Below are 23,288 nucleotides of genomic sequence, written 5' to 3' on the forward strand. Positions count from 1 at the left end.
AGGTCAATGCCACACAGAGTTCTAGCAGCAGACACATTTCTTCAACAACTGTTAAGAGGAGACTTTGTGCAGCAGGCCTTCATGGTAAAATAGCTGCCAGGAAACCACTGCTAAGGACAGGCAACAAGCAGAAGAGACTTGTTTGGGCTAAAGAACACAAGGAATGGTCATTAGACCAGTGGAAATCTGTGCTTTGGTCTGATGAGTCCATATTTGAGATCTTTGGTTCCAACCACCGTGTCTTTGTGCGACGCAGAAAAGGTGAACTGATGGACTCTACATGGCTGGTTCCCACCGTGAAGCATGGAGGAGGAGGTGTGATGGTGTGGGGGTGCTTTGCTGGTGACACTGTTGGGGATTTATTCAAAATTGAAGGCATACTGAACCAGCATGGCTAACACAGCATCTTGCAGCGGCATGCTATTCCATCCGGTTTGCGTTTAGTTGGACCATCATTTATTTTTCAACAGGATAATGACCCCAAACACACCTCCAGGCTGTGTAAGGGCTATTTGACCAAGAGGGAGAGTGATGGGGTGCTATGCAAGATGACCTGGCCTCCACAGTCACCAGACCTGAACCCAATCGAGATGGTTTGGGTGAGCTGGACCGCAGAGTGAAGGCAAAAGGGCCAACAAGTGCTAAGCATCTCTGGGAACTCCTTCAAGATTGTTGGAAGACCATTTCCGGTGACTACCTCTTGAAGCTCATCAAGAGAATGCAAGAGTGTGCAAAGCAGTCATCAAAGCAGAAGGTGGCTACTTTGAAGAACCTAGAATATAAGACATATTTTCAGTTGTTTCACACTTTTTTGTTAAGTATATAATTCCACATGTGTTAATTCATAGTTCTGATGCCTTCAGTTTGAATGTACAATTTTCAAAGTCATGAAAATACAGAAAAATCTTAAAATGAGAAGGTGTGTCCAAACTTTTGGTCTGTACTGTATATATATGCAGCTCTGGCAAAAATTAAGAGACCACTGCAAAATTTTCATTTTCTCTGATATTTCTCTTTATAGGTACACTGCTCAAAAAAATAAAGGGAACACTCAAATAACACATCCTAGATCTGAATGAATTAAATATTCTCATTGAATACTTTGTTCTGTAAAAAGCTGAATGTGCTGACAACAAAATCACACAAAAATCATCAATGGAAATCATATTTATTAACCAATGGAGGCCTGGATTTGGAGTCACCCCCAAAATTAAAGTGGAAAAACACACTACAGGCTGATCCAACTTTGATGTAATGTCCTTAAAACAAGTCAAAATGAGGCTCAGTATTGTGTGTGGCTTCCACGTGCCTGTATGACCTCCCTACAATGTCTGGGCATGCTCCTGATGAGGTTGCGGATGGTCTCCTGTGGGATCTCCTTCCAGACCTGGACTAAAGCATCCGACAACTCCAGGACAGTCTGTGGTGCAACGTGACGTTGGTGGATGGAGCGAGAAATGATGTCCCAGATGTGCTCAATCGGATTCAGGTCTGGGGAACGGGCGGACAAGTCCATAGTTTCAATGCCTTCATCTTGCAGGAACTGCTGACACACTCCAGCCACATGAGTTATGGCATTGTCCTGCATTAGGAGGAACCAAGGGCCAACCGCACCAGCATATGGTCTCACAAGGGGTCTGAGGATCTCATCTCGGTACCTAATGGCAGTCAGGCTACCTCTGGCGAGCACATGGAGGGCCACCCCACACCATTACTGACCCATTGCTAAATCGGTCATGCTGAAGGATGTTGCAGGCAGAAGATCGCTCTCCACGGCGTCTCCAGACTCTGTCACATCTGTCACATGTGTTCAGTGTGAACCTGCTTTCATCTATGAAGAGCACAGGGCGCCAGTGGCGACTTTGCCAATCCTGGTGTTCTGTGGCAAATGCCAAGCGTCCTGCATGGTGTTGGGCTGTGAGCACAACCCCCATCTGTGGACGTCAGGCCCTCATACCACCCTCATGGAGTAAATTTCGAACCGTTTGTGCAGACACATGCACATTTGTGGCCTGCTGGAGGTCATTTTGCAGGGCTCTGGCAGTGCTCCTCCTGTTCCTCCTTGCACAAAGGCGGAGGTTTAGGTCCTGTTGCTGGGTTGTTGACCTCCTACGGCTCCTGGTGTACTGGCCTGTCTCCTGGTAGCGCCTCCAGCCTCTGGACACTACGCTGACAGACACAGCAAACCTTCTTGCCACAGCTCGCATTGATGTGCCATCCAGGATGAGCTTCACTACCTGAGCAAATTCTGTGGGTTGTAGAGTTCGTCTCATGCTACCACGAGTGTGAAAGCACAACCAACATTCAAAAGTGACCAAAGCATCAGCCAGAAAGCATTGGTCCTGAGATGTGATCTGTGGTCCCCACCTGCAGAACCACTCCTTTATTGAGGGCGTCTTGATAATTGCCAATAATTTCCATCTATTGTCTATTCCATTTGCACAACAGCATGTGAAATTAATTGTCAATCAGTGTTGCTTCCTAAGTGGACAGTTTTATTTCACAGAAGTTTGATTTACTTGGAGTTACATTCTGTTGTTTAAGTGTTCCCTTTATTTTTTTGAGCAGTGTATATTTTTGTGTAAAATGCACATTGTTGTTTTATTCTATAAACTACTGACAACATGTCTCCGAAATTCAAAGCTAAAAATTTTGTATTTATTTGCAGCAAATGAGAAATCGTCAAAATAATAAAAACCTTCCAACCTCCTATTACGTTATTGGAATGGATTAGAAATACTGGTATCACCTGCATAGGTAAAAGTCCTGCCCCTCAAAGCTCCATCTGTATTAGCCTCCATACTGCTTGCATTATGCTCTCAGTGTGCGTTTCAGCTGCTGGATCACTGAACTTCCGGTTTTGCGACGTCACTTAGGAGGTTGGGAGGAGTATTGTGTATATATATGGACTATTTGAGAGAGGCGTGAATCATTTATCCCAGCCCTCGTGACAACTCACTCAATCATTAATACGGAGCTATGATCTGGCTGTAACAGTTATCCCTGTGGATTTACCATACATCCTTTTTGCCTCCTGAGGAACCAGTCTTGGGGAAGCGCATCGAGGCTTGCCTTTAAGGCTGTTTATGGGATCTACATCCATGATTACATCCATGATGTTCATCTGAGATAAGTCATTATTTATCTATTTTCTTTCTCTCTATGAGGAGGTTGTGTAACACGGGTACTTTAGATGCAGCGACACAGAAACACAGAGCAGCCAATACAGGGTTAATAAACAGGGGAAGTTTTTAATAACAGGGTAAATCTCCACGCAGGGAATATCAGGGGAAAATATGGGGGGAAAACAAGGGAAGTAGAAGGTAAAAGTCTTTAACTGACAGTTCACAGTTTAACTAGATATAGCAGAGTCGAACCGGTTGTAAACGACAGTTTTTACACTTAGCTTACTCTTTTCCTCCACAAGGCAGTTGCCAGCTGAGGCCGGTGTTGATTTCTTCAGGCTTCCCGACCCAAACAATGCTCAGTCTTATGGCGGCAGCGGGCGGTCTCTGGCTTTACCCGCTGAGCCCCTAGTCCATAACACGACACCTCACATGCCCGGCTCCACCAACCCTGCTTCTCTTCTCTAGTAAGCTTGACTCCTCCGGTCCACTGCACTTGGCTCTTGCTCCCAGTCCTGGAGCCAGGAGCCTGGACCCCCTCACAATGTTCTGCTGAGCAGGACTCAGCTCTGCTTTCCTGCGCAAATGTCCTCGTCTCTTCCTCTCTCTACCCACGCCACCAGTCTCTCGGTCACCTGACCTCCCAGCTCTCACTCTGGACACGCCCTCAGCTTCCCAGTCACCTGACTCCTGTGCTCGCAGTCTGTCTTCCCTCTGAAACCAGAGACACGGCCCCGGCAGTTCCGGATCCCTTGCTCTGACAGTACTTACACCCCTGTCTTCCCCCTTACACTCCCGCTCTCCTTTAACTCGCCATTCCATGGGCGAGAGTTCCTTCATCAAACGTTCACATTCTTGGACTTCCTGGACGATACGGTACCATATGAATTGATCTTGTTCGTAACGGTGAGGAGGCACTCCTGCTGTTGTCCGTTCTGACCGGCGTAACTCAGTCTGACGGATGAGGGGTGCAGGGTCACTCGGATTTCCAATCTCCGCCTGCCCGATGGCTTCAACCGATGTTGTTCCCTCTCCGCCTGCACTGGGACTGCAGGTAATCGAGTGCTGGGGCTTGGAGGTAGAATCAGCAACTCTTTTTCATCCACATCGTGGCCTGGGGCAACTGTGACAGTACCCTCTCTAGAAGCAGGTCATTCTTCTCCATACTAACCATCTTTAGACAGACAGCGCCACAGCATACTACAATGAACCACTCTGGTAGGGGCTCCTTCAACACTCTTGGGTTGAACTTCATACACAGGTCCTTCAGCGCCAATCCTGCGCTTCACTCGGTGCGGGGTCCGGTCCCACCACCTACTCAATTTGCCCCGGGGCCGCCTATCCCGAACTAACACCCGCTCCCCGGGCCTCCGCGCTGTCCCTCGAAGAGTCAATGTCTCATGATGTTTGAGCTCCTGAAACTTTTGTTGTCCCAACCGTCGGAGGGTCTTCAGTCGATGCCGATGTTCCTGGACCCAGGAAGACACCCCCGTCCGTGGGTAGTCCTCCTCAGGGTCCAGCTCTAACTCCGTAATCTCTCTCCCCTTTCGCCCGAACAGCAAGGTATAAGGAGTGAACCCCGTCGTACTATTCACTCGGTTGTTGTAGACCCATACCAGCTCGGCCACAAATTCAGGCCACCATACCTTCCGATCTTCCTCCAACGTGGGGAGCATTTGGATCAGTGTCCGATTAAAGCATTCACAGGCCCCATTTCCTTGAGGGTGGTAAGGAGTAGTCCGTGACTTCTCAATCTTGTACAACCGGTGCAGCTCTTCCTTTACCCGGCCTTGGAAGCAGGCGCCTTGATCAGAATGAATCCTCATTTGGCAGCCGTACACCCGAATGAAGTCTCGGCAGATGGCCTGTGCAGCTGACTCGGCGGTCTGGTCTTTGGTCAGGGTCACTACCGCAAACTTTGTGAAGTGGTCTGTCATTAGCAGGCAATGTTCATACTCGAGATGCGCCGGTCCAACAGTCAAATAGTCGATCATCAGCACCTCCAAGGGGCAGAAGGCACAATAGTTTGCATGGGGACCCGCTGCTCCGGGGGTTTAACCAGCTCACAGCTCCGACCAACTTCTCTGGGATCACCACTTGCCAGGTGGTCCCGAACTCTAGCAGTAGCTGCACCCGTTGGTACAGCTGCCCGTCTCGCAAACACAGTCTCTCCCATTGTCCCAGCATCTTCAGTGCTCCCGGGGACAGGGTACTACTCTCTTCTCGACTGGGGACTTGCCGCAAAGCCACCCATTGATGTAATTGAGAAACTTGTTCTTCTGAAGTCTCTCCGATTTGTCCCTGCGCCGCGGCCAGCGGTCCCACGAAACTTCGGAAGCTAGGGGTCTCATCCACCTCCAAATCTTCATCGTGGTCATGATCAGGCCATTGATATGTCACTCTGGAGAGGGTGTCGGCGTGAGTATTTTCTGCCTTAGGCCGGTAGACGATCTTATACCGGTAGCTGGCCATGCGGGCCACCCACCGCTACTCCAGGGCCCCCAATTTCGCATTCTCCAGGTGGGCGAGTGGGTTGTTATCTGTTCTCACCACTACTTTGGACCCGGACAAATACTCTGCAAACTTCTCGGTCATTGCCCAAACCAGAGCAAGCAACTCTAATTTGAAAGAGCTATAATTATCCGGGTTCCTCTCGGATTCATGAAGGGAGTGGCTGTCGTACACAATCACATGCTCTTTCCCCTCCTGTACTTGGGATAACACGGCTCCCATGTAGGCTCCCATCAGTGTGGAGTATGAAGGAATGGGAGAAATCCGCATAGGCAAGTATTGGGGCCTCGGTCAGGGCCATTTTTAGGGCACGTAAGGCCTCTTCCTGGCTACTTCCCCACCGAATCGCCTGATTCTTGGAGCCCGCCGGCACTCCCTTAAGTAGCCCCAGCAATGGGTTGGCTATGCGGGTGAAGTTCTTCACGAATCTTCGGTAGTACCCGGCAAGTCCCAGGAAGGCCCGAACATCCTTCAGTGTCTTCGGGGTAGGCCACTCCTGTACGGCGGCCACCTTTTCCTGGGTGGGCCTGACTCCTTCACTGGACACAGTATGACCGAGATATTCGATCTGTTTGTAGAACAGGTGGCACTTCTGGGGCTTCACCTTTAGGCCATGACTCTGTAGGCAACTCAGTACTTGCTCCAGTCGCTGGAGGTGCTCTTCAAAGGTGGCGGCATAGACAATTATGTCGTCAAGGTAAATCAGTGTCGCCTCGAAGTTTAAATCGCCCAGGCACCTCTCCATCAGACGCTGGAACGTCCCGGGGGCGTTAGTCTGGCCGAAGGGCATCCGATTGAACTCGAACAGTCCCATGGGTAATATGAACGCCGTCTTCGCACGGTCATGTTCAGTCACGGGCACTCAGTCGTCTATAGTCCACACAGAACCGCAGAGTCCCATCTTTCTTCCGGACCAGGACAATCAGGGCTGCCCATGGACTCTGACTCTCCCGTATCACACCATTCTGTGACATATGGGCTAGCATCTCCTTAACCTCTTTATACATCTGGGGAGGTATCTGCCTGTATCTCTGCCGCACTGGGGAGCACTCCCCGTGGGAATCTCGTGGGTAATGGCTTTGGTGCAACCAAAATCATCCTCATGGCAAAACAAAGACTTCCTGGTACCGCTCCAGCACCTCTTCAACCTGCTGCACCTGTCGAGGTGTAAGTCCCGTCAATTCAGCCTGCATTCGTTCTAGGATTCTTCATCCTCCCTTCGCACTAGCCTGGTGGGATTCCGGCGGCACGGTGACCGCCAGAGTCCATGAGTCTCCTCGTACAGTGGACAGCTGTACCACATCAGGTCGCACCAACTTCTCTGGCATTCCCAGAATCTGGGCTATTTCCGCCCTGGGAGGGAGTGTGAGATCATCTTCGCCCAGATTAACACACCGCACTATAACATTGCCACCCAGAACGGTGGCCAGTGTCCGAGCCACCAGGTGTCCGGGGGGTACTTTGTCCATCGATGTTGGTTCTATCTGAACTTCGACCCCAAAAGGTGTGCAGGCCCATGCGGATAACGTGAGTACAGTTTGTCCAGCTGGTAAGGTGATCACTGTAGCTGCTGGCACTATTATTTCCCCCAGGATCTTCCCTTCACTCGACATCTCCTGAGCCTGGGCAGCTCGGATTAGTTGTTGAAAGACCCTCCTTTGGGGGGTTCGTGGGTCCCACTGGTCTAGAGGAATCTCCTTCGGCTCACTAATCAGGATTTGCCCGATCTCCTTCAGCACATTCATTCCGAGGGTCACCGGGGGTCCATTTCCGGTTACCCCTGCGACCAGGATGACTCCTTTTTTTCCCACATCTTTTCCACACACTCGGATCTTCATCCACACCACCCCTGCGACTGGGATGGGTAATTGATTAGCTGCCGTGAGTCTAATTACTGGTCCCCATTCAGGCCGCGCTATCTCTGGAAATCGCTGTTGGAAGTAGGCTTCTGTCATCGTAGTCACCTGGGATCCCGTGTCAATCAGGCAGTGAACAGCCCGACCGCTTATTTCGGCCAAGACAGTCGGGCTGATGGAAACCAGGTCATTGGGACTTCCTCTTTTTTTTTCCCCTTCCTCAGGCTCCGGGCTGTGTCCCCCAAACACGGAGCCCGCTAGTTTAATGGCTGCCGCGACAGGGGCCGCCCTCGGCTAGCACAACCCCTGGCGTAATGTCCTGCGCCTCCACACTTCCAGCAGGTCGTGTCTCTGTCTGTGTAGGGCTGCCTCACTCCTCTACGGAACTCTCCTGCATGGGGGGGCCTGAATTCAATTCTTTCCATAACTAGAGCAATCGATCTGGGTATCTCTGGTGTCGGGGCAGGGGTCTTTTTGAGACTGGACCATTCATACTGCATCTCCTGTATCTCCTTTCGCATCTCTCGAGTCCATTCCGGTTCAGCTGCAGGCGGGGTTGGTACCTCGTTACTCCGGACCATCCCTGCCAGGGCCGTCACCCCCATCTCCTGCTCTCTCACATGTGCCTCCGCCCCCACTTCTATAAAAGTCATACGTGGGTTGGCGCGCAGGCGCTCAAGCAAGGCCTGCTTCAGCTGCACATCCCTGAGGCCTGCCACAAACTGGTCCCTTAAGATGACGTCAGGGGGGCCCATTCCCAAATTCCCCATGTCGTCTTTTCTAGTGATATAGGCATGCACCCTCTGAAAGGCATTAACATACTGCGTCACAGTCTCTCCCTCCTGCTGCACTTTGTGAAGCAGTCGTATCCTCAGCTCTCCTACATTGGTGGTATTCCCATGCATCTCCTCCAGTATCCGCACCACTTTTTCTACAGTATCCCGGTCATGGGGAGGGCGGTACATCACGGATTGTCGGGCCTCGCCGTCCAGGGCCAATAAGGCTATTTCGGCTTGCATAGCTGGGGTCATCGGATGCATATGTAACATACTCCTAACTCTCTCAATCCAGTCCCACAGCATCATATTGTCCCCGGTGAACTTTGGGAGATTGCTGAGCATGGCCCCCAGCGGCAAGCTAGATTTAGGGGCTCCCAGGACGGACTGCTCTGCAGAGTCTGTGTCTAACGACTGCATCCTGCCGAATACGCCAAATGTAACACAGGTACTTTAGATGCAGTGAAACAGAAACACAGAGCAGCCAATTCAGGGTTAATAAACAGGGGAAGTTTATAATAACAGGGTAAATCTCCACGCAGGGAATATCAGGGGAAAATATGGGGGGGAAAACAAGGGAAGTAGAAGGTAAAAGTCTTTAACTGACAGTTCACAGTTTAACTAGATATAGCAGAGTCGAACCTGTTGTAAACGACAGTTTTTACACTTAGCTGACTCTTTTCCTCCACAAGGCAGTTGCCAGCTGAGGCCAGTGTTGATTTCTTCAGGATTCCCCACCCAAACAATGCTCCGTCTTCTGGCGGCAGCGGGCGGTCTCTGGTTTTACCCGCTGAGCCCATAGTTCATAAAACGGCACCTCACGTGCTCCACTGACCCTGCGTCTCTACTCTAGTCGGCTCGACTCCTCTGGTCCACTGCACTTGGCTCTTGCTCCCAGTCCTGGAGCCAGGAGCCTGGACCCTCTCACACTGCTCTGCTGAGCAGGACCCAGCTCCGCTTTCCTGCACAAATGTCCTCGTCTCTTCCTCTCTCTACCCATGCCACCAGTCTCTCGGTCACCTGACCTCCCAGCTCTCACTCTGGACATGCCCCCAGCTTCCCAGTCACCTGACTCCTGTGCTCGCAGTTAGAGATGAGCGTTGTTCGACTCGAACTGTTCACCAATCTCAAATTCGAGCTGTTTTGGGCGGTGTTCGAGCCGTTCGGCGAACACGAACGATTTGAGAAAAATTCGGCTGTTCGAGGTTATGTTCGATAACTGTTCGTGCACCAAAATCATAACTGGATTTTTTCTCAGTAATGATGAAAATTAATGTTAATACGCAGTTTGAGTGTACAGCGGGGTGGGGGGAGGGGCAGGGGATGGATCTCTGCAGGAATAATGAAGATCTCCATTTTTTTTTCTCTTTCCCGCATTTACAGTGGGGAGGTGCAATCTGTCAGCCTATCAGCAGCGCACACACGGAGCGAAGTGCTTTTTTTCACACAAGCAAGGGCATGTGTCATTGGCAGTGTATGTCACATGTCCTTGCCCTATAAGACCAAGCCATTTTCCCCGTCGCCACCATTTTCTCACTGCTGCAGCTGCGTGTTAGACGGCACCGCTGTTGCTGTGTGCGCTATACCTTGTTAATTTCAAGCCAATTTTCGCACAAATCTACAGATAGCTTGGGAGTAGGGAATAGTTGTGATTGCAGTCCTTTTAAGGACTAGGTTACAGCATTTCCTACGACTTTTATCAGGCAGGTCTGTGCTCTTAAATAGATAGATTGTGGGAGTAAAGACTAATTGTAATTGCAGTCCTTTTCAGGACTAGGTTACATCAGTTCCTATCAGTTTTTGCCAGGCAGGTCTGTGCCAGTGCTGTGCAAGTTTTTTTCACAGCATTTGGCTGAATCTAGCAAAGCTAATCCTTTTTGGCCTATTGCAGAGTGTGTTAGTCAGTGGAGTAGCCTATCTGTGTTGCAAGATATACCACCTGTGTATAGAATACCAATTTTTTTACTGCACCTAGTGAAGTAAAATCTTTTCGGCATAGCATCATTCTATTAGTCCATCTATACTGACCTCCATCAGGTTGCAAATTGAATATAATTTTTTTCTGCATCTAGCTCTGAAAAAATATTTGGGCTTCTAGCAGTGTGTGGAACTTGTTCTATTAGTCCATCTATACTGACCTCCATCAGGTTGCAACAGGGGCGGACACAGACTGTAGTGGGCCCCTGTTCAAGAAATTTTTGGGGCCCCCCCCTGGCCTTCATAAGGCAACAAAGTTGTGTAAACAAAACCCCCCCATGTGCATCTCTCATCCCCCCCATGTGCATCTCTCACCCCCCCATGTGCATCTCTCACCCCCCCATGTGCATCTCTCACACCCCCCATGTGCATCTCTCACCCCCCCATGTGCATCTCTCACCCCCCCATGTGCATCTCTCATCCCCCCCATGTGCATCTCTCACCCCCCCATGTGCATCTCTCACCCCCCCATGTGCATCTCTCACCCCCCCCATGTGCATCTCTCATCCCCCCATGTGCATCTCATCCCCCCCGTGCATCTCTGATTCCCCCCACTCCTAGTTAATTAATTGTATTTAAAAAAAATAAAACTTGTTATACTTACCCCCATGCGATCCCTGCAGAATCCTGGCGCTCGTCCACATCGCCGCCACCAGGTTCTCCTGACGTTCGGCCATGTGACGGCGCCACATACATAGCCAGCAGCTTTTGTTTTGGCCAAAAGATTTTTAAAGCCGCCACCACGATAAGGTAGACTCTTCTGGCCGGGCCCTACTCTAACCTATTAAAATTTTCTTAAAATATCTAATAATCTTTTTAGATATATTTTTATTTTGTTTTCTTTAAGGGAATGTGTCATATACATTTTTTTTTTAAATGACCAATAATACCACATACAGGGAATACCGCCACACCATGACCAGACCACATATTACCACAACATAGTGACCGAATAATACCACACAGAAGGAAGAAAAACTGCCACACCATGACCAGACCACATATTACCACCACATTACTAATATTACCACCACATTACTAATATTACCATAAGTGTCATTATACACGGGAGCTCTATACATGGTATGTATAATTTAAGTGTCCAGGTAATCTAGTGATCACCAGTGACATTATACACAGGAGCTCTGTATATAGTGTCAGTGTACAGGTAATACAGTGATCACCAGTGACATTATACACAGGAGCTCTGTATATAGTGTCAGTGTACAGGTAATACAGTGATCACCAGTGACATTATACACAGGAGCCCGGTACATAGTATATAGTGTAAGTGTACATGTAATACACTGACTCACTGGTGACGTCTCTAGGTGAAGTCCTTCAGCTATGCTTTCTCCTTCATCCAGCACAGACCGCCATCACGTCTTCCAGCCAGGACTCGTCTCTGCATAAAATAACACAGTTATCTAGAGCACATTCCCCAACTTCTACATTACGCAGCTGAATACAGACGTGCACCCACCATTAATATATAGTTATTATGCAACCCACCATTCCAAATATAAATTGTAATCCACCACGGTGCCCCCATTAACTGTAAATAGGCACTTAATATATAATTTAATTAGAACCTCTACTCTTTCCACCAATTTGTTACCAGTTACACTCCTGCATCCGCAACGCCCCCTACTCTATACTTCCTGCTCCCCGCATTCATTATTTACATGCACCCCCTGCCCCAATTCATTATATCATGTCCGTGCTCTCCCCCACCCCACATTCATTATGTGCAGCTCATTATCCCCCTACTCCCAATTCCCCCATGTGCAGCTCATTTTCTCCCAATTCCCCCATGTGCAGCTCTCATCCCCCCCATGTGCACATCTCTCATCCCCCTCACCCACATGTGCCCCTCTCTCATCCCACCCCATGTGCATCTCTCATCCCCCCACATGTGCACCTCTCTCATCCCCCTCCCCCACATGTGCACATCTCTCATCCCCCTCCCCCACATGTGCACCTCTCTCATCCCCCTCCCCACCATGTGCATCTCCCATTCCCCCCCATGTGCACCTCTCTCATCCCCCTCCCCCCATGTGCATCTCCCATTCCCCTCCCCCCCATGTGCATCTCCCATTCCCCTCCCATGTGCATCTCCCATTCCCCCCCATGTGCATCTCCCATTCCCCCCCATGTGCATCTCCCATTCCCCCCCATGTGCATCCCCCATTTCCCCCCTTGTGCATCCCCCATCCCCCCCCATGTGCATCCCCCATTCCCCCCCATGTGCATCTCCCATTCCCCCCATGTGCATCCCCCATCCCCCCATGTGCATCCCCCATTCCCCCCATGTGCATCTCCCATTTCCCCCCCATGTGCATCCCCCATTCCCCCCCATGTGCATCTCCCATTTCCCCCCCATGTGCATCCCCCATCCCCCCCCATGTGCATCTCCCATTCCCCCCCATGTGCATCTCCCATCCCCCCCATGTGCATCCCCCATTTCCCCCCCCGATGTGCATCTCCCATTCCCCTCCCCCCCCATGTGCATCTCCCATTTCCCCCCACTCCTAGTTAATTGTATTTAAAAAAAAAATGAAACTTGTTATACTTACCCCCATGCGATCCCTGCAGAATCCTGGCGCTCGTCCAAATCGCTGACACCAGGTTCTCCTGACTTCCGGTCATGTGACGGCGCGGTCACATGACCGGAAGTCAGGGGAATCATAAAGGCGCTGCCGCAGGAGAGCAGCGCAGTGCTGAGATGTCCCGGACCCGGGGCTTAGCATGGGGCCGGGGGCCCCATGAGGAGAGAGACGCACAAGAGGGGGGGCTCCGAGGGGGCCCCTACCGGCCGGGCCCCATACTGGAGTCAGGGCAGTCATGCCCTGATGGCGGCCCTGCTGGAGGCTGGAGGGGCCCCCACTCCCTCGGGGCCCCCGTTCAATGAACCGGCTGCACAGGCGGTAGTTCCGCCCCTGGGTTGCAAACTGAATATAATTTTTTTCTGCATCTAGCTCTGAAAAAATATTTGGCCTTCTAGCAGTGTGTGGGACTTGTTCTATTAGTCCATCTATACTGACCTCCATCACGCTGCAAATTCAAAATAATTTTTTGTCTGCATCTAGCTCTGAAAAAATATTTGGCCTTCTAGCAGTGTGTGGGACTTTCTCTATTAGTCCATCTATACTGACCTCCATCAGGTTGCAAATTAAAAATAATTTTTTGTCTGCATCTAGCTCTGAAAAAATATTTGGCCTTCTAGCAGTGTGTGGGACTTTCTCTATTAGTTCATCTATACTGACCTCCATCAGGTTGCAAATTCAAAATATTTTTTTGTCTGCATCTAGTTCTGAAAAAATATTTGGCCTTCTAGCAGTGTGTGGGACTTTCTCTATTAGTCCATCTATACTGACCTCCATCAGGCTGCAAATTAAAAATAATTTTTACCTGCATCTACCTCTGAAAAAATATTTGGCCTTCTAGCTGTGTGTGGGACTTGTTCTATTAGTCCATCTATACTGACCTCCATCAGGTTGCAAACTGAATATAATTTTTTTCTGCATCTAGCTCTGAAAAAATATTTGGCCTTCTAGCAGTGTGTGGGACTTTCTCTATTAGTCCATCTATACTGACCTCCATCAGGTTGCAAATTAAAAATAATTTTTATCTGCATCTAGCTCTGAAAAAATATTTGGCCTTCTAGCAGTGTGTGGGACTTTCTCTATTAGTCCATCTATACTGACCTCCATCAGGTTGCAAATTAAAAATAATTTTTTGTCTGCATCTAGCTCTGAAAAAAATATTTGGCCTTCTAGCAGTGTGTGGGACTTTCTCTATTAGTCCATCTATACTGACCTCCATCAGGTTGAAAATTCAAAATAATTTTTTGTCTGCATCTAGCTCTGAAAAAATATTTGGCCTTCTAGCAGTGTGTGGGACTTTCTCTATTAGTCCATCTATACTGACCTCCATCAGGCTGCAAATTAAAAATAATTTTTATCTGCATCTACCTCTGAAAAAATATTTGGCCTTCTAGCTGTGTGTGGGACTTGTTCTATTAGTCTATCTATACTGACCTCCATCAGGTTGCAAACTGAATATAATTTTTTTCTGCATCTAGCTCTGAAAAAATATTTGGCCTTCTAGCAGTGTGTGGGACTTTCTCTATTAGTCCATCTATACTGACCTCCATCAGGTTGCAAATTAAGAAAAATTTATATCTGCATCTAGCTCTGAAAAAATATTTGGCCTTCTAGCAGTGTGTGGGACTTTCTCTATTAGTCCATCTATACTGACCTCCATCAGGTTGCAAATGAAAAATAATTTTTTGTCTGCATCTAGCTCTGAAAAAATATTTGGCCTTCTAGCAGTGTGTGGGACTTTCTCTATTAGTCCATCTATACTGACCTCCATCAGGTTGCAAACTGAATATATTTTTTTTCTGCATCTACCTCTGAAAAAATATTGGGCTTCTAGCTGTGTGTGGGACTTGTTCTATTAATCCGTCTATACAGACCTCCATCAGGTTGCAAACTGAATATAATTTTTTTCTGCATCTACCTCTGAAAAAAATATTTGGGCTTCTAGCTGTGTGTGGGACTTGTTCTATTAGTCCATCTATACTGACCTCCATCAGGTTGCAAACTGAATATAATTTTTTTCTGCATCTACCTCTGAAAAAATATTTGGCCTTCTAGCAGTGTGTGGGACTTGTTCTATTAGTCCACCTATACTGACCTCCATCAGGTTGCAAATTCAAAATAATTTTTTGCCTGCATCTAGCTCTGAAAAAATATTTGGCCTTCTAGCAGTGTGTGGGACTTTCTCTATTAGTCCATCTATACTGACCTCCATCAGGTTGCAAACTGAATATATTTTTTTTCTGTATCTACCTCTGAAAAAATATTTGGGCTTCTAGCTGTGTGTGGGACTTGTTCTATTAGTCCATCTATACTGACCTCCATCAGGTTGCAAACTGAATATAATTTTTTTCTGCATCTACCTCTGAAAAAATATTTGGGCTTCTAGCTGTGTGTAGGACTTGTTCTATTAGTCCATCTATACTGACCTCCATCAGGTTGCAAACTGAATACAATTTTTTTCTGCATCTACCTCTGAAAAAATATTTGGGCTTCTAGCTGTGTGTGGGACTTGTTCTATTAGTCCATCTATACTGACCTCCATCAGGTTGCAAATTAAATATAATTTTTTTTCTGCATCTAACCCAGCCAATAGTTTTGGCCTAATACCACAGTTTGGCCACTCAGCTCTGCTCGGTTCCCATCCATTGTTTTTTTGTGCAAACAACTCCAGAGTTGTGAATTAGTTAACCACCAAAATGAGTGGAAAAAGGCCTGCTGCTGGTGGAAAGGGGAATAGGCGTGTTGGGAAGGGGAAAAAAGGTTGTGTCCGTGGGGTAGGTGTTAAAGCAACAGTAACATCTGCAGAAGAAAGACCATCTTCCAGCCAAACTAAAATGTCTACTTCTTTTAGCGGACAATGTGATAAGATCCCTTTCTTACGGCCACGCCAATCGCTACAAATTCCAGATGAGGCACAAAAACAGCAGGTGCTTCAACGGATATCAAGTGCTCCTTTAAGTGGGCTCTCCTCCACATCAACTTCAACATCACAAATACTCCAGTCCTCAAAGGTGTCACCCCAATCGCACTTGCTTCCTCACAGCTCCCAAATCTCCAGCTGCCCATCTGAGTATGAGGTAGAACAGATGGTTGAGTCTGCAGAGCTGTTTACTCATACTATAGCCTGGGAATCAGAGGTCGACTCCAGCGCTTCTGTGAATCCAGACGAGGAAATGATCTGCCCTGATGCCCAGAATCTTTATGAGTCGGATCCAGGACCAGACGCAGAAGGTTCTGACCATAATGTAGACCCTCATTCCCAAACTGTAACTCCTGTTGGTGGAGACAATGAGGAAGACGATGATGAGACTCAAATACCTGATTGGAGCGACAACTTTAGTTTTTTGTCAGGGCAGGAACAGGTTGGCTCTGAGGACGACGGGTGTGATAACGCACAGGGTGATGATGATGAGGTTGGAGATCCCACTTACTGTCAACCCACAGTCAGCCAAGAGATGAGGTCAGCAGAGGAGGTGGAGGAAGATGCTAGTGACGACGAGGTCAGGTTGCACCTTCCTGGACAGAGACATAGTACTGGAAGCACGTCAACAACTGCATCCTCAAACACAACTCTGCCTCTCACCACAAGTCGTGGTGGCTCTTCAGGTCGCATGGGTGCTAAGCCTTGCATAGCCTGGGCATTTTTTCAGATCGATAAAGATGACCCAACTCGTGTTATCTGTAACATTTGTCAGCAAAAGCTAAGTAGAGGCCAAAAAATACATAGTTTGAGTACTTCATGCATGAACCGGCACATGGACATGAAGCATAAGTTGCAGTGGGAAGCTCAGTGTGCTACAATGCGGCCTAGCCGGCCGGGCCAACCACCGTCTGCCATATCTTGTGCATCCGCGGCCTCTTCATCCTCTGTGACTGGGGGGACAGCAGTCACACCTGTTTTGGGGCGCAGACCTGCCACCTCTTTACCCGCAACAGCCAGCGTGATTGGCAGGTCATCATTTTCTTTGGAGGTGGTAACACCAGCTGGTGTTGAGCGCTGTCCGACATCGATAGCACCACCTTTGGATCAAGGCAACCTAACATGTCCGCCTGTATCTTCCTCACAGACCGGCAGTTTGCCGGGGACACCCTTATCAACCCCGTCTAAGCACAATAGCCAGCCCTCGGTCCCTCAGATGTGGACAAGTAAAAGACCATTTACTCCTAGCCATGAGAAAGCTAAGAGGTTGAATTTCACCATCTGCAAGCTCTTGGCTACAGAAATGCTGCCTTTCCGCCTGGTGGACACAGAGGATTTTCGAGACCTTATGTCCGTCGCAGTGCCCCAGTACCAGATGCCCAGTCGGCGCTACTTCTCAAAGAAAGGTGTGCCTGCACTCCACCAGCATGTCGCACACAACATCACCGCTTCTTTGAGAAACTCTGTGTGTGACAGGGTGCATTTCACCACAGACACTTGGACGAGTAGGCATGGACAGGGGCGTTACATGTCGCTGACTGGGCACTGGGTAACTATGGTGACAGCAGGACAAGGGGCTGCTGTCCAAGTCTTGCCATCCCCAAATTCCAGATGAGGCACAAAAACAGCAGGTGCTTCAACGGATATCAAGTGCTCCTTTAAGTGGGCTCTCCTCCACATCAACTTCAACATCACAAATACTCCAGTCCTCAAAGGTGTCACCCCAATCGCACTTGCTTCCTCACAGCTCCCAAATCTCCAGCTGCCCATCTGAGTATGAGGTAGAACAGATGGTTGAGTCTGCAGAGCTGTTTACTCATACTATAGCCTGGGAATCAGAGGTCGACTCCAGCGCTTCTGTGAATCCAGACGAGGAAATGATCTGCCCTGATGCCCAGAATCTTTATGAGTCGGATCCAGGACCAGACGCAGAAGGTTCTGACCATAATGTAGACCCTCATTCCCAAACTGTAACTCCTGTTGGTGGAGACAATGAGGAAGACGATGATGAGACTCAAATACCTGATTGGAGCGACAACTTTAGTTTTTTGTCAGGGCAGGAACAGGTTGGCTCTGAGGACGACGGGTGTGATAACGCACAGGGTGATGATGATGAGGTTGGAGATCCCACTTACTGTCAACCCACAGTCAGCCAAGAGATGAGGTCAGCAGAGGAGGTGGAGGAAGATGCTAGTGACGACGAGGTCAGGTTGCACCTTCCTGGACAGAGACATAGTACTGGAAGCACGTCAACAACTGCATCCTCAAACACAACTCTGCCTCTCACCACAAGTCGTGGTGGCTCTTCAGGTCGCATGGGTGCTAAGCCTTGCATAGCCTGGGCATTTTTTCAGATCGATAAAGATGACCCAACTCGTGTTATCTGTAACATTTGTCAGCAAAAGCTAAGTAGAGGCCAAAAAATACATAGTTTGAGTACTTCATGCATGAACCGGCACATGGACATGAAGCATAAGTTGCAGTGGGAAGCTCAGTGTGCTACAATGCGGCCTAGCCGGCCGGGCCAACCACCGTCTGCCATATCTTGTGCATCCGCGGCCTCTTCATCCTCTGTGACTGGGGGGACAGCAGTCACACCTGTTTTGGGGCGCAGACCTGCCACCTCTTTACCCGCAACAGCCAGCGTGATTGGCAGGTCATCATTTTCTTTGGAGGTGGTAACACCAGCTGGTGTTGAGCGCTGTCCGACATCGATAGCACCACCTTTGGATCAAGGCAACCTAACATGTCCGCCTGTATCTTCCTCACAGACCGGCAGTTTGCCGGGGACACCCTTATCAACCCCGTCTAAGCACAATAGCCAGCCCTCGGTCCCTCAGATGTGGACAAGTAAAAGACCATTTACTCCTAGCCATGAGAAAGCTAAGAGGTTGAATTTCACCATCTGCAAGCTCTTGGCTACAGAAATGCTGCCTTTCCGCCTGGTGGACACAGAGGATTTTCGAGACCTTATGTCCGTCGCAGTGCCCCAGTACCAGATGCCCAGTCGGCGCTACTTCTCAAAGAAAGGTGTGCCTGCACTCCACCAGCATGTCGCACACAACATCACCGCTTCTTTGAGAAACTCTGTGTGTGACAGGGTGCATTTCACCACAGACACTTGGACGAGTAGGCATGGACAGGGGCGTTACATGTCGCTGACTGGGCACTGGGTAACTATGGTGACAGCAGGACAAGGGGCTGCTGTCCAAGTCTTGCCATCCCCACGAGTTGTGCGTCAATCCTCTTTATGTCAAAGTTCCTCCACTGCTTCTGCCTCCTCAACCTCCTCTCGGTCTTCCACCTGCACCCAAAGCCTGTCTGGTCATGCCACAAGCTTTCTAACTGCGCAGAAGGGATCCTGCACACCTCCTTACTATGCTGGCAGTAGGGCTCAACGTCATCAGGCGGTTTTTACTTTGAAATGTCTGGGAAATGTGAGTCACACAGCTGAGGAGTTGTGGTCAGCTCTGGAGAACCAATTTCATGAATGGTTGTCTCCACTGGACCTGAAACCAGGGAAGGCCGTGTGCGACAATGCTGCAAACCTGGGTGCGGCCCTTCGCCGGGGCTATGTCACACACGTGCCTTGTATGGCTCACGTGTTGAACCTGGTTGTCCAGCAATTTTTAGCCCACTATCCCAGACTAGATGGCCTTCTGCAGAGGGCACGGTCGCTGTGTGCTCACTTCCGCCGTTCGCATCCCGCAGCTCAGCGACTTACATCTCTACAGAAGTCGTTGGGCCTGCCACTTCACCGGCTAAAATGCGATGTGCCTACCCGTTGGAATTCAACTCTGCACATGTTGCAGCGACTGTGGCAGCACCGACAAGCCCTGGTGCAATACGTTCTGACGTATAGCCTGGGCCAACGAGATCCAGAGGTGGGGCAAATCACGCTGGAGGAGTGGTCTCAAATCAGGGACCTATGCACCCTTCTGCACAGTTTTGAAATGGCGACGAAGATGTTCAGTGCTGATGATGCCATTATCAGCATGACTATTCCGGTGATTTACATGCTGGAGCACATGTTAAACATAATTCGGAGTCAGGTGGTGGCACAAGAGGAGGTGGAGGAAGTAGAGGAGGAGGAGTTGTATGCGGAAGGGCTAACATCTGCAAGGTCCAGACGGTCGGCAGCACCAAGGCGGCAGGCATGTGAGGGTGGGGGAGATGGTTTTACCAGGGCGCATGGTAGCAGCCAAACTAGTGAGGAAGGTGCAGGAGCCCAGGAGGAAGTGGAGGACGAACTGATGGAAGACTCATCAGATGAGAGAGACCTTGATCACATTTCTGTTGTGCGAGGTTGGGGGGAGAGGACAGAGGAAGGAAGCATGATTGTTACCTCGCCACCAACACAACAGGGACTTGGTGCTCCTGGATGCGCAACACACATGAGTGCCTTCTTGCTGCACTACCTGCAACATGACCCTCGAATTGTGAGAATTAGAAATAATCCTGACTACTGGGTTGCCACACTGTTAGATCCCCGGTACAAAAGTAAATTTGCAGAAATTATTCCTGCCATAGAAAGGGATGCAGGCATGCAGGAGTATCAGCAGAGACTGTTGCAGAATCTTACATGTGCTTTTCCACAAAACACCAGTGGTGCACGTAGTGAATCTCACAGTTCCAACTTGCCAACCGTGGGACCGTCAAGTGTTCAGCACTCAAACCGTAACAGAACCACAGTATCTGCTGGTAACATCAATTTTGCGGAATCATTTCACCACTTTTTTAGCCCATCCTTTGCAAGGCCACAGGAGACAAGAAGTCTGACACATAGTCAACGCCTAGAGACGATGGTACAGGAGTATCTCCAAGTAAACATTGAAGCCATGACTGTGTCACTGGACCCTTGCTCTTTTTGGGCTTCCAATCTGGAGAAATGGCCGGAGCTAGCCACTTACGCCTTGGAGATCTTGTCATGCCCCGCAGCCAGCGTTCTGTCTGAACGTGTGTTCAGCGCTGCTGGTGGTGTGCTGACAGATAAGCGCACGCGGCTCTCCACTGATAATGTAGACAGACTCACGTTCATAAAGATGAACAAATCATGGATCTGAAACGACTTTTCTACCCCTGTGTCATCCTGGGGAGAGTAAAAGCTTGATGATTGGTTAAAATCACCCTACCAACCGTTTTAAGCTTTCAAATTACTAATCATGTTTATCTGTATCTTGGCTGGAAAATAATTTGGGCTTTGTAGCAGTGTGCAGCACTGATTCTATTAGGCCATCTATAATAAGCTCCACCAGATTTAAAATTACTAATCATGTTTATCTGTATCTTGACTGGAAAATAATTTGGGCTTTGTAGCAGTGTGCAGCACTGATTCTATTAGGCCATCTATACTAAGCTCCACCAGATTTAAAATTAATAATAATTTTTAGCTGCATCTAGCCCGGAAAATAATTTTGGGGCTCCGAGATGCGCAAGACACATAAGTGCCTTCTTGCTGCTCTACCTGCAACATGACCCTCATATTGTCAGAATTCGAAGTAATCATGACTACTGGGTTGCCACACTCTTAGATCCCCCAAACTTTTCGATCAACCTTTTCATTTTAATAAAGACCAAAAAAATGGTCATTTTTGAAATTATAAGCATTAGCAGGTTATTAGAAACTGAAATCAAACAGTTTTCAACTCAAAACTTTATTCTAGGTGATGTTACATTTTCACATAGGACCCCTTGTTCGAAAGGAGCTTCTGAACTCTCTCGTCCATTGAATTTGTCAGGTTTTGGATGGTTTCTGCTTCAATTGTTTTGCATGAGGACAGAATACCCTCCCAGAGCTGTTGCTTAGATGTGAACTGCCTCCCGCCATCATAGACACTCCTTTTGATGATGCTCCAGAGGTTCTGAATGGGGTAGAGGTCAGGGGAGCATGGGGGTCACACCATAAGTTTGTCCCCTTTTATGCCCATATCAGCCAGAGATGCAGATGTTTTATGTGCAGCATGAGATGGTGCATTATCATGCAAAAAATGATCTTGCTGTGAAATACACGGTTCTTCTTCTTGAACCATGGCAGGAAGTGCTGTTGAGAAAATCCACATACATTATGGAGTTCATCTTTAGCGCCTTCAGGGATCCTAAAGGGGCCGACAATCTCTCTCCCCATGATTCCAGTCCAAAACATTACTCCACCTCCTCCTTGTTGGCGCTGTAGCCGTGTTTGCGTGGGGTGTCCATCAACCAGCCATCCTCCACTCCATCCATCTGGACCATCGAGTGCTGCACGGCACTCATCCGTGAACAAAACAGCTTTGAAATCAGTCTTCATGTAATGTTTGGCCCACTGGAGCCGTTTCTGCTTGTGTGAAGTGGATAGAGGAGGTCGACAGGATGGCGTATGCATCGCTGCAAACCTCTGAAGGACCCTCCATCTTGTTGTTCGGGGGACGTTGGAGGCACCAGCAGCTTCAAAAACTTGTCTGCTGCTATGACAAGGCTTTTTTGCCGCTGCTCTTTTAACCTGACGTAATTGCCTGTAGGAAAGAGTCCTCAATTTGCCCTTATCAGCACGCACACGTGTGTACTGTGAATCAGCTACATACTTCTTGATTGCCAAGACACTTCATCCTGATCATCGCACAATGTTGATTGTAGTCATGCCTTGACCTAAACACTCCACAATTTGTTGCTTCTCAGCAGCCGACACATCCTTTTTCTTTCCCATTTTGGCAGAAAATGTAGGCTGCTTAATAATGTGAGACAGCCTTCTTAAGTAGTCTTGCCTTTCATTGGACACACCTGCCAAACTAATTAGCACAGGTGTCTGCAATTGCTTACAGTGATATAAAGAGCCCTGACACACATCACCATCAATGAGTTTAACTGACAAACAAACAAATTCTTCCTTTATCACTCCTAAACACTTTTTGCATAATAATTTGGAACACAGTGTACATGTGCTTTTCCACAAAACACCAGTGGTTCACGTAGTGAATCTTACAGTTCTAACTTGCCAACCGTGGTCTGTATGGAGTTGTTCAATAAAGGGCCCAAAATTAAGATAACATAGATGGGAGAGGTCTCTATGAATAGGAATTCCTAAGTATTTGATACCCTGTGAGGGCCAGGCAAAGGGAAAGTTGGACTGGATGGAATCCTATATGGATTTGGGGAGGAAAACATCGAGGGCCTCAGACTTCGCTGCATTGATTTTAAAATTTGACCATGTAACAAAGTGATCTATTTCAGCCATAACAGCATGGATGGATATATGTGATTGAGTGATATATACTAGGACATCATCAGCAAATAGAGAGCACTTGTACTCTGTGCTTCCCACCTCAATCCACCTAATATTGGGGTTATGGCGAATTGATGAGAGCAGGTGCTCCGTCACTAGGATGTATAAGAGAGGGGACAGAGGACATCCCTGCCTTGTCCCATTGGTGATTGTGAAAGGTGATGAAAATGTTCTGATGCACCCCCTGGGCATTGTGACACCCGGAGCCGGACCCTTTTTGGTGGATGCTGGTGGTTGTAGTCTTCGTGGCGGCGACCCG

This window comes from Phyllobates terribilis, unplaced genomic scaffold, assembly GCF_046119375.1.
Source record: "Phyllobates terribilis strain yellow unplaced genomic scaffold, ASM4611937v1 Scaffold_4__5_contigs__length_816908805, whole genome shotgun sequence".
Classification (NCBI taxonomy): Eukaryota; Metazoa; Chordata; class Amphibia; order Anura; family Dendrobatidae; genus Phyllobates; species Phyllobates terribilis.